This window comes from Cebus imitator, unplaced genomic scaffold (assembly GCF_001604975.1).
Source record: "Cebus imitator isolate Cc_AM_T3 unplaced genomic scaffold, Cebus_imitator-1.0 Scaffold639, whole genome shotgun sequence".
NCBI classification, from domain to species: Eukaryota; Metazoa; Chordata; class Mammalia; order Primates; family Cebidae; genus Cebus; species Cebus imitator.
The window spans coordinates 598,931-611,846 of NW_016107954.1; the positions used below are offsets into that span (position 1 = coordinate 598,931).

Sequence of the window (12,916 nt, forward strand, 5' to 3'; positions counted from 1 at the left end):
CACATCTGATACTTAGAATAATCCAGTAAATATTCTGTGGTGCAGTATATTCTAATTTTTTCGTATGTTTCTGCTGTTGGTGCCTGTTATGTTCAGAATATATGGTTCAGAAAAATCTCTCTAAAAGGGAGATAACTAAGATGTTGTCACTAGATCACAAAGAAGGTGTTAGAAATTGTTTCTAAGAAATCCCGAAGGATTTGCTGTTCTCCGTTCATTCCTTGAACCAGTGTTGATGCAGTACCAGAAGACTTGTCAGCATAGACCATGCCGAGCAAGGGGGATTCATGATGAAGCTGGAGAGGAAAGCAAGAGCCAAGTAACCAAGTCAGTGTCAGGGACTTCAGAGTTGATGTTAAGTGCAGTTAGAAGCCACAACAATGCTTGTAGGGGAGGATTGACACAGTCGGGTTTACATGGGGTGAAGTTTGCTTTGGATCCTGGGTAAAGATCCTGGGCTGGGGGCAAGGAGGAGAAAGAGTTAAGAGGGTAGAGATGGCGATGGTTTGGACTAATGAAGGCGCAAAGAAGACAGCTTATTCGAGGTAACAATTTGAATCAGAAGCATAAGATTTTCTGACCGTCAAAAAGAAAAGGGAGTAGCCAAAAATGATTTTGGCTTGAACTTCATGACTGTTGGTGTTATTTACTGAGAGGATGAAGGGTGGATTGGGGGTGAGGAGGGTGGTGGGGGGAGATGGCAAGTCTCAAGGGAGAGAATTCAAGAGTAGCATTTGGGAAATATTAGTTTTGAAATGCCTCACAAATATCCAAAGAGGAATGTCCAAAGTTGAAAATTTGATTTCGTTCATAATATAATTGCTTTGAGGACAGAGGCATCATCATCGACCTTTCATAATAAGCACATAGAATACTGTATGGCACATAATTAGCACTCAATAAAGATTTCCCGAATTCATGAGTCTAGAGCTCGGAGAACAGACTGAGACTTAACCTGAGCAGGTAGAAGCTATTTTAAACACAAAAATAAAAAAGCTCAAGATAAAATAAACTCATATACCTATCTCAGTTTCTTCTCTGTCAAAAGCAGTTTAAAATAATAGTTTCAGAGATTTCTTGAAGTACTAATAGTCAATGTAATTTATTTGTTTGGGTTGAAAAGTTTCTTAGAATTATGGAAAGAAACAGATGACTTAGTATTCGTTTTCTTTAAATACATTTGAAATTGGTGCCATCTCATTCTGGTGTGTAGTGAGAGGGAGGGAGGGCTGGCTATACTATTCTGGAAGACATCAGATTCTCTCCAGGCATGAGTCTTTGGGATCTTTCACAGTGCTGGCATAAAAGTCATTAAAATGGATGTCTGTCTTAAAATTATTTCTAACACAAAAGTACCAATTGGTTCTTTAAAAATATCAATAAAATTGACAAGCCTTTACCTAGACAGGGAAGTAGAAGACTCAAATTATTAAAATCAGAAATAAGAAAGGGAATACTTACCTTAGGGAAATAAGAGACTGTCATGAACAGCTATATGCCTACAAAATTGGTAACAGGTTAAATGGGCAAATTCCCAGAAAGACACACACTGAAAAAACTAACTAAAGAAGAAATTAAAAATTTGAGTAGACCTATACAAAGCAAATAAGTTGAATTAGTAATCTAAAAGCTATCTAGAGAAAAGCCCATACCCAGAAGGCTTTACTGGTGGTGAATTTCTTCATTTAAAGAAGAAATTATATCAATTCGTAACCAACTTTTTGATAAAATGGAAGATCAGAAGATAGTTTCCAGCTTATTCTATGATGTAAGTATTACTCTAATAACAAAACAAGGACATCACATGCAAAAACTATAGAAAAATGTTTTTACGGGTATAAATCAGAAACTTAAAAAAATGCAACCAAGCAAAATACAGTGATATATAAAAAAGAATTACACAGCATGACTAAATACAATTTGTCCTAAATATGTAAGATTTGTTTAACATCTTAAAATCAATTAATGTAATCCACTATTTTAATATAATAATGGAAAAAATCTATATAATCATTTTACTAGTAAGGCAAAACATTTGACAAAACCCAGCACCACCTTATGATAAAAACATTGAAGAAATTAGACTATAAGGAAACTTCTCAACTTGATAAAGGGAATACATAAAAAATCTACTAGTTATATTATACTTCATGGTGAAACACTGAAGGCTTTTCACCTAGATCAGAAACAAGACAAGGATGTTCACTCTCACACCTCCATTCACCATCGTGCTGTGGGTTCTAGGTAAAGAAATTAGTAAAAACAAACAAACATAAACAACTTTAAAAATTCAGATTAGAAGGAAGAATATCTTTTTACAAATAACATGACATTGTATGTAGAAAATTCTAAGTAATCCAATAAAAGTTTGATTAGATATGCTAAAAGAGTTAAGCACGGTTGCATGATTAGTCAGTATGTAAAAATCAATTGCATTTCTATATACAAGGAATGAGGAATCCAAAAATAAAATTAAAATGTTTCAAGTACAATTACATAAAAAATACTTAGTAATAAACACAACAAAAGTGAAAACTTATACTCTGATATCCACAAAGCATTATTGAAAGAAATTAAAGAAGGCTTAAATAAATGGAAAGACATCCAATGTTTATATAATAAAAGACTTAATATTATTAAAAAGGTAATAGTTACCAAATTGTAGTGAGCTGAGATTGAGTTTGGGAGACAGAACGAGACTCTGTCTCAAAAAAAAATTTAGACATTCTGGATACACCAAAAGTATTAGACATAAATGTGCTTATTGGATTTCAAAATCATTTAGGTTTTATTGAAATCCCAGTTGACTTATTTTCTGAATTTGACAAGCTGATAATAATGTTCATATGGAAATATAAGGAGCCCAGAATAGCCTAAATGATCTTTACAAGTGACTAAGTTGGAGGATTCACACTATCCAATTTCAGGATTTAATGCAGTATAGTAGCAGTGAAGACAAAGTCCTAGTGGCGTAAGAACAGGCATACTTCATTTTACTGAGTTTGCAGATATAACTTTTTTTTTTTTTTTTTTTTTTTTACAAATAGAAGATCTGTGGCAACCCTGCATTTAGCAAGCCTACCATCACCAGTTTTTTCAACAGTATGTGCTCACTTAGTGCCTCTGTGCCACATATTAGTAATTCTCACAATATTTTAAACTTTTTAGTTACAATTGTATCTGTTACGGTGATCTGTAATCGGTGATCTTTGGTGTTAATATTGTGGTTTTAAAGTGCCACGAACCACACCCATTATAAAAGGACAAACTTAATCAATGAATAGTGTGTGTGTTCTGACTGCTCCACAGGCTAGCTGTTCCCTCATCTCCCTCCTTCTCCATAAGGCCCTAATGCTCCTCAATTCTAAATTCTGAGGGGGGCGAGGAAGCTGTAGAAGTGTTTGAAGCTAGCAGAAGGTGGTTCATGAGATTTAAGGAAAGAAACCATCTCCATAAAGGTACATGAAGGGGCAAGAGCTAACAGAAGCTGTAGCCAGTTACCCAGAGTTCTAGCTAAGATCATTGGTAAAGGTGGCTGCACTCAACAAGAGATTTTCAATGTAGATGAAAAAGGTTTTGATTGGAAGAAGATATCATGTAGGACTTTCATAGCTAGCGAGGAGAAATAGAGCTTCAAAGAACAGACTGACTCTCTTGTTAGGGGCTAATGCGCTGGTGACCTTAAGTTGAAACAAGTGCTCTTTTGTCATTCTGAAAATCCTAGGGCCCTTAAGATTTATGCTAAATCTACTCTGCCTGTGCTCTACAAATGGAACAACAGAGCCTGGGTGACAGCTGTTTACAGTAGGGTTGACTGAATATTTTAAACCCACAGTTGAGACTTGCTGCTCAGAAAGAAGATTCACTTCAAAATATTATTGCTTTGACAATCTACCCAAGAGCTCTGATGGAGATGTGCAAGGACAGGAATATTGTTAACAAAACATCCATCCTGCTGCCATAGATAGCGACTGCCCTGATAAATGTGGCAAAGTAAACTGAAAACCTTCTGAAATGGACTCCTCTTTCTAGATGGTATAAAGAACGTTTGTAATTCATGGAAGGAGGCCAAAATATCAACATTAATAGAAGTTTGGAAGCTGATGCTACCTCTTTGAGGCGTTTAAGGCTTCAATGGAGACAGTAACTACAAATGTGCTAAAATAGCAAGAGAACTAGAATTAGAGGTGGAGCCTAATGATGTGACTGGATGCCGCAATTTCATAACACAGTCTTAATGAAGGAGGAGTGGTTTCTTGAGATAGAATCTACTCCCGGTGACGATGATGGAAACATTGTTGAAATGACAGCAAAGGATCAGAGTATTACATAATTTTAGTTAATTGGGCTGGGCGCTGTGGCTCATGCCTGTAATCCCAGCACTTTTGGAGGCTGAGGCGAGTGGATTGCTTCAGGTCAGGAGTTCAAGATCAGTCTTGCCAACCTGGTGAAAGCCCGTCTCTACCAGAACTACAAAAATCAGTCAGGCATAGTGGTGCATGCCTGTAGTCCCAACTACTTGAGAGGCTGAGGCAGGAGAGTCTCTTGACTTCAGGAGGCAGAGGGTGCAGTGAGCTGAGATTGTGCCACTGCACTTCAGCCTGGGTGACAGAGAAAGACTCCATCTCAAAAATAAATAAATAAATAAAATAAAATAAATTTTAGTTAATAAATCAGTGGCGGGGTTCAAGAGGGTTGACTAATTTTGAAAGTTCTATTTAGAGTAAAATGCTATCAAACAGCATCGCATGCTAGAGAGGTCTTTTGTGAAATGAAGAGTCAATCAATGTGGCCAGCTTCATTGCTGCCTAATTTTAAGAAATTGCCAGAGCCACCCCAACCTTCAGCAACCACCACCTTCAGCAGCCATCAACATCATGCAGGACCCTTCATCAGCAAAAAGCCTACAACTTGCTGAAACCTTGGATGATTCTTAGTGTTTTTAACAATGGAGTATTTTTATTTATTTACTTATGTTTTCTTTTTTACTGACCCATTGATAGAGATCTATAAAGTATTTTTAAATTAAGGTATGTGCATTGCTTTGTTAGGCATACTATTATGGTTAACATAATAGCATATAACAGATTACAGTATAGAATAAACGTAAATTTTATTTGCACTAGAAAACCAAAATATGTATAAACATAATGTTTGTTTGCACTGGAAAACCAAAATATTTATATGACTCGCTTTATTGTGAAACTCACTTTATTGAGGTCGTCTGGAACTGAACCTGTAGTGTCTCTGAGATGTGCTTCTAGATTAATAGAATAGGGTTTAGAGTTCAGCAATAAATACTCACTTTGACAGTTAACTGACATTTGACAAGGTTGCCAAAACAATTCAATTGCAGAAGGAATACTTTTTACAAAAAAATGGTATGGGGACAACTGGATATGTATATGCAAATAATGAAGCTGGAACTTTTTCTCACACCATACACAAAAATTAATCCAACATGGATCATAGACCTGTATGTAAGAGCTGAAATTATAAAATTCCTATAAGAAACTACAGAAGCAAATCTTCCTGAGACTGAGTGAGTGACACTTTCTTACATATAGCATTGAAAACACAGGTGATGAAAGAAAAAAGTAAGTTGGATTTTACAAAATATGATAACTTTTGTGCTTCATAGGACACTATAAAAAAGGTGAAAATAAAACCCAGAGTGAGAGACAAATATTTACAAATCATATATTTGTTAAGAGATTTTTATCTAGAGTATATAAATAATCCTTGTATCTCAATTATAATCAGATAAATAACCCAATTTAAAAATGGGCAAAGAATTTGAATAGATATTTCTCCAAAGATGTGCAAATGACTAACAAACACACGAAAAGAGCCTCACATTAGCCGTCAAGTGCAAATTAAGCAAAGAGTAAAATATCATTTCACTACCATGGCTGTAATAAAAAAGGGATAATAAGAGTTGTTAGTGAGAATGTTGAGAAATTTGAATTATCCTATACTACTGGTAGCGGTACAAAGTTCTCTCAGAAAACAATCTGGCAAGTCTACAAAAGATTAAACATAAAGTTATCACACTTATGAATTCTGTGTCCAGGTATATTTCAAGAGAAATAAAAACATGTATCTACACAAAAACTCATGCACAAGTGTTCTCAGCTGCATTAATTATCATAGCCAAACGTGGAGACAACTTAAATGGCCATCAATTGATACACTGACAAATAACATTTGGTATATTAATATAATTGAATATTATTTAGCCAAAAATAAATGAAGTGCATTTGTCTCTTGGTATCCATGGAGAATTGGTTCTGGAACCTTGTGCAGATACCAGACTCTCAGAATGCTCAAGTCCTTGATATGAAATTACATAGTATTTGCATATAACCTACACACATTCTACTATATACTTTAAGTTATATCTAGATAGCTTATAGCATCTGATACAGTGTAAATGCTATGGAAATAGTTGATAAACTGTATTGTTTAGGGAATTATCACAAGAAAATCAGTCTGTACATGTTCAACGCAGATGCTATTAAAAAATATATTTTTTATCTGAGGCTGGTTGAATCCATGGATGTAGAACTCACAGATACAGAAGGCCGGCTATGGTGTGCAAGGGTTATGAGCACAAGCTTACAACTCAGGCAGATCTGGACTAAGTCAGTTCTATGCCATTTTGAATCTAAATATAGCCTCAGACCAATTTTCTCATCTGTAAGTGGAAATGATAATAGCACCTCACTCATGAAGTGGAGCGTGGATGAACCTGGGAAGCAGTATGTTAAGTTAAAGAGACTAGTCACAAAAACACACTATTGTATGACTCCCTTTATATGAAATTAAATATGGAATTTCCAAATCTATAGACACAGACAGTGGATATGTGGCTTCCTAGGGCAGGAAGCGGGTAGGAGTTCCGGGACTTGGGGGCAAATGGGGAGCTACATGATAAGCTAAATTTGACTCATTCATTTTACATCGTTTCAAGTGCCATCCTCAGTGGCATGGGATTTCACTTTGGGAAGATGGAAGTGTTCTAAAACTTATTGTGGCAATGGGTGCATACTTCTGTGAATATATTAGGAAACATTGTATTGTATACTTTGAATGGGTAAATCATATGGTATTTGAAATATCTTAATAAAGGGAATCCAGTAAATAGAAACAAACAAAAAACTCCAGAATTTATATTCGTTTAGAGTCTTCTCCAAAATCAAACATCACTAACACTTAAAAATGTGGGGATATTTAAAAGATAGGAAAAATTCAAATATATGAAATATATGACAGCTAACACCCATGTAATCAACAAGGTATTTGAAATGCTAACCTCAGATTTTTGAATATATATGTATATGTATGTGTTTGTGTGTGTATATATATATGTGTGCGTGTATATATATGTGTATAAACATATGTACATATATACACATTCAAATAATATGTATGTTATTGTCATATTCATTGGTATATATATATTACATGTGATACATTAAGACACACATATATACATGAATAGATACCAGTGGAGCTCTTTCCATTCAGTTCCAGAGTTTACCATCCTTCTAAATTTGGCATATGTCAGTTTCAGTCATGTTTTTATTATTTTTCTATACATTTATGGGACCATAAATAATATATCACATTCAGTTGGCATATGTATCTTTTATAGTTTTTTTTTAACTCATGATATTTTCATGTTTTGGTTAGGTTAATAGGTTAAGTTGCGTTCACTCATTTTAAGTCTTATAAAGTATTGAATTGTTTGAATATTCAAAACTTACATATCCTTTCCCCTAGCAATGACATTTAGTATGTTTCCAGTTATTTACTCTTAGAAAGGATATGGCAGTAACATCTTTGTAAGGGTTGTACATATGATATTCATATGTAGGAAGTGGCTATTTGCAGGGGTTTTGGGAAGAGCCTGGATACATGGTTTGTGGTGTCTGTACATGTACACAAAGTTTCTTCACAGAGCAAGGAGGATTTGGGCTAAGAAGGAGATAGGGAGAAAGCCAGGAAACGACAGCTCCCCTGGTACCATCATGCTCCAGTGAAGAACCCTGAGGCATCCAAGGATTCCAAATCTTTTAGGTCATTAGAAAGACTATTTATCCAGGTATGAACATAAAATACATTTAAACTAACAATTGGATAGATTGATTTATAACTTCTAAATCTTTAGGCCTAGCAGCTGGAACTCCCTTTGAACTTTTGCCCTGGGCCCCACAGATGTTCAGAGTACACAGAATTCCATTGCATCAGAAATAGATTCTTAAAAAGAGCATGAGAATAAAAGGTGATAAGTGCCAGGCTGGAACATGCTCAATGTGTTATGGTAGAATAGGAGTAGAATGCTAACTTGGCCTTAGCTCCCATGTTAAGGAGTTTGCCTGGGAGGCAACTGACATGTGGGAATTGGGAACGCGCTAACAAGGGCATGAGGTTGGAAACAGGATGGTGATGGACGTAGGCGGATTTCAAAGAAAGTACGAAGAAAAAAAAAGAATTATCCACAGTCAGAAGATTAGGCATGAGTGGAAGCTGGTGGCTGAGCACCTTGGGTGGCTTGGTCAGTAGCTTTCTTTACCCATGGGCATGGGGGCCACAGCAGGGCGTAAAGCAGCAGCTGGAGTTGCAGCCAGGCTCATGCCACCTGGACACTGCCTAGGTTGCAGGAGGTTGAGTGTGATGGGTGAGATCTGAAGCCGGGACACCAAGGTAGGGAATCCTTAGTGTGAATGCAGCAGGAGGTGAAGAAGGCCTGGCCTAAGGCAGGCAGTAGTCCCATAAGAGAGAGGGGGGACAGATTTGAGACATATTTAAAAGACGACAGTGGCATGCATCATGGGCATGTCCTTCCAAGATTGAGCTGACAGTTGCACGTGCCCTCAGCAAGGGTCACTTTTTCAGGCTGTGTCTGGGTTACAAAAGAATTGGCCTCAGCTCCAAAGAGCATTAGACACCCTCAAATCATCTGAATTGATTAAATCTCTTGGTGGCCCCCTAGTTGGTGCTAATCCTGCCTCCTTCACAAAAGATGCTGAGGAATTCACAGACTCATCAGACACATTCTCTTTGGCTTTAAGGACAAGGGGACAGAATCAGTGGCATTAAGAGGTTCCTGCCCTGGAACCGATTTTAGTATTTGGTGAGAAAGCCATTTAAATATTTTCTTGGGCAATAAAATATATGCATAAACAGGACTAGAGTTGGAATTAAAGGGCTTGTAATTTCTGCAGATGGATTCTGACCTTGAGAAAGGCACAGTGCATGCCCCTACTGGCCTCAGATTTAAGGCGGTGGTATTCCCATGCCTGTACCACAGCCTCATCTATTGCGGTCCCCCGGGAAGGGCAGCACTTGTTCAGGGCGGGCAAGGCCCCACTGGCAGTGCATCCCCATCAGTCCCCCTTCAACACGCAAGCCGCCCAGGGCCCATCTCTCTAGGTGAGTGGGGAGAATGATGGGGCCGGAGGCACCCCAGACCCCAATCGATAGTCCCCAGCCAGCCCCACCAGAGCCACCCCCCGCTGCCCTTATCGCCCCGATCTGAATTCACACTGCCTGCTTCATGTAAACGGCGCTTTATCCGGCTGGAAATGTGAATGCTGTCAGGAGCACTGGGCTCCGTCATGCTTATCAGAAATACATTATCAGGTGGGGATTAGACAGAAACCGGCGCTACCGTGCTGCCCATGCCCGGCGAATAATGAATAATGAAAATTCCATGGACTGGAGACAAACACAATTGACAGGCAGGGGCCGCGGAGCCACCCTTTCAGTCAGCTGAATGTGACCCCTGGAGCCCGGGAAGGCTTTCCACTTGTCACCAGGGCCGCGTCCCTCCTGGGGGCCGCGGTGGGGGCTGCTCGTCCCCCCACACCTTCTCCACCCCTCCACCCTGGCCTGCCTCTCTTCACACCTCCCAGGCCAGCAAAGAGGTCGTCTGGACCTTTTTAAAGGCACCTGTCGAAATGGCGCAGCAGAAAGAAAAGACAAGGAAGGAAAACGCGTAGGAATGCCCACACCCTTTTCATGGAAACGGGGTGGGGAGAACGGACTCCCTGGAGCCAGAATGGGGATTAGCAGAAGACTTAATTACTTTAGTCTTTACACTTTTTTTTTTTTTTTCTCAGAATTCAGTTGACTTTGAAAGATGCGGTTAAAGTTCTCAATATAATGAAGTATTTACAATAAAAATAGATCAAAGTTTATTTTAATTCTCTGAATTCCATACTCCCTCACCACTTTTTTTTTTCTTTTTGGCAGTGGAGAACCAGAAGGTGTAATTAGTAGTTTCAACACAGAACACAGGTAGCAGTAATTGTCTCTCTCCGTAAAACAATGCCCTGCATTTTAATATTGTAAAGATGGAATATGCAGCAATTGCAAAGCCCTATGTTAAAGAAAATGAAAACACAAAAATGCACAGAAATAAAGGGGCTTCCTTCCTACCATTGAGCTTTTATCACCAAATAAAATGGTTCAGAGAGACACAGCATTCTTGGTGAGGAGACATTTGGATGCAGAATCAAGGCCTGGCTTTTGTTCATGGCTGTTTCTCTCATTTGTTCCTTTATTTCCCAAAATGGGTGCCCATGATGTGACAGTCCTTGTACTAATCACAGCCAGTTGGCACTGAGTGCACCCATCACCTGCCCCCAGAAGCGTCAGACTCCAACCGGAGAGAGGCCATGCCAGTCAAAACTGCAACCTGGGAGCTAGGTAACGTCATTCAAAAGACCGCTAGGAGAGCTAAGTAACAGACAGGCAAGCTTTATTTGAGGTATCAGCTTGCAAACCAGGAAGAGACAGTCCCCTGCGCAGGTTTTGGGGGGAAGATGTGCATATTTATGAGGGAGCCAACTGCATGCGCAATGGGTAAGTGTATATGGAATGTGTAGCCCATGTTCACTTTGAGGCAGGGTTTTAGCATTAAAATGAAGTGGAATTTGTCTCTGGATGTCAAAAGGTTAGAGGACAGCCTTCATAAGCGGCTCAAACTGGCTTAAGGTGTGCAATTGTTTATCAGAAAAGAATGTTTTTAAGGCCAGGCCCCTGTCCAGTCAGAGTTGTAATGATCTGGGTTGTAAATCAGAGTTAGGAGGGGTCTGAGTACTTGTTATAAGAGATTTTAGAACCATAGGAATCTAGAAATTTGCCATGCAAGTCAGACGCTGAACCCTTGAAAGATAGGTAACTTTGCTTTCATAACATTAGGTTCCATTTGAGCTGATAAAGCAGTGTCTATTTTGATCTCTTCGATCACCGTAAATAGTGCAAGAGAAATAAATATCAGACTCAGGTGAATTGGCCAAAAGAAGGGGTGGCAAGAGTCTTCTCCAGTTGCAACAGTGAGATCGTGGACACGTTCATCAGGCTGAGCTCCACTTTTCCTGGCTGCAGAATGGCTTTGATGTCAGCAGCTCTGCAGACCACACAGGCTCTCATGATCCTCCCCATAGATGACAGTGTTATAATACCCTACGGCCAAGCCAGCGAAATGATGGACTTTGAAATTTGTAATATGCCAAATAAACACAAGGGGACACTAAGGATATCACTATTGCCACTGTTGCTACTATTTATGTACACATTACTATTCTAGAGCTGTGACTATGGGGTTTCCTGATGTCCTCACAGCAGAGCCAAAATCTAAATCTCTTTTCTCCCTGGCTGTGTTTTCTGTGTGATTTCTATGGTGGATGACTTTGTTCTCACTCTTTTCATATAACCAAAATACTGGAAGGCATTTGTTGCAGTCAGCAATCCAAGCTGGGCCCCATCTGAATGGCATGCAGGTGTGTGTGTGTGCTTCCACCTGAAGAGGTGGAAACAGGCCCTTCCTAGCATCTGCTCCTACAGCAGGCCCTTTCCTCTGAGGTTCCCACAAGTCTAGTCCAATGAAGGCCATGTGTTGTACTGCATGGCTGAGAGGAGCTCACACAATTTGACAGTCCCTCATTGCTCAGTCACTGAGACTATCTTGAGAATCTGTAAAGGAACCAGTATGAGCACCAGCCTATCATCCCACGGTGTTGTGGTTGACTTTTTAAATTGATACATTATAATTATTCTCATTTATGGGACACAGGTGATATTTTGATACATGCATGTAATACCTAATGGCCAAATCAGGGTATTTACATTTTCCATCACCTCAAACATTTATCTCTGTGTGGGAACATTTCACTATTTTCTTCTACTTGTTTTGACATACACAATGAATTATCGTTAATTCTAGCCACCCTACTTTGCTATCAAACACTAAAACTTACTCTTTTTATCTGACTGTATGCTCGTACCCATTAATCAGCGTCTCTGTATAGCACACTTTCTTTATCTATTCACCTGTTGGTGGGCACTTAGGTGGAGTCCATATCTTACTGTGGATAATAATGCAACAAACTCGGGGGTGCAGATGTCTCTTTCATATAATGATTTGTTTTCTTTGGTTAAATATCCCATAATGAGATTGCTAGATAATATGGTAGTTCTATTTTTAGTTTTTTGAGAAACGTTCATATTGTTTTCTTACACTCGTGAAGAAGTTTGAACCCATGGTCCTAATTCCTTACCAGTTGTCTGAGATATCTTAGGAACTTATCAGGAATAATGTCCAGGATACAGCTGCTGTGGTTCAATGCAGATGCATAAGCTGTGTTAGATGGGAGATTGGGAAATTCCTTCCCCTTTCTGCATGACACCTTCAGCCCTATGAACACTCAGCCAGATGAGGAGCATTGCTGATGTTGGCTAGTTACAGGTTGGCTGTGGCAGAGAGTTTGCTTTGAGTGGTGTACAAGATAAACTTAGATTTTCTTTTTTGTATGTTGTTTCAGATTCACTCCCTCCTGAATATCATTTGTTCTTGTCTGAATGTTCCCTGCCCCCATGCAAAATATTGTTCTTTCTCTTTGATGAT

At 38.8% G+C, this 12,916-nt stretch overlaps 1 protein-coding gene across 1 annotated transcript in view; it reads left to right on the forward strand.

Moving 5' to 3' along the window:
• The window catches only part of LOC108295430 (opioid-binding protein/cell adhesion molecule-like), a 295,794-nt gene that overhangs the window by 144,774 nt on the left and 138,104 nt on the right, over positions 1-12,916 (forward strand). The window lies entirely within an intron of this gene.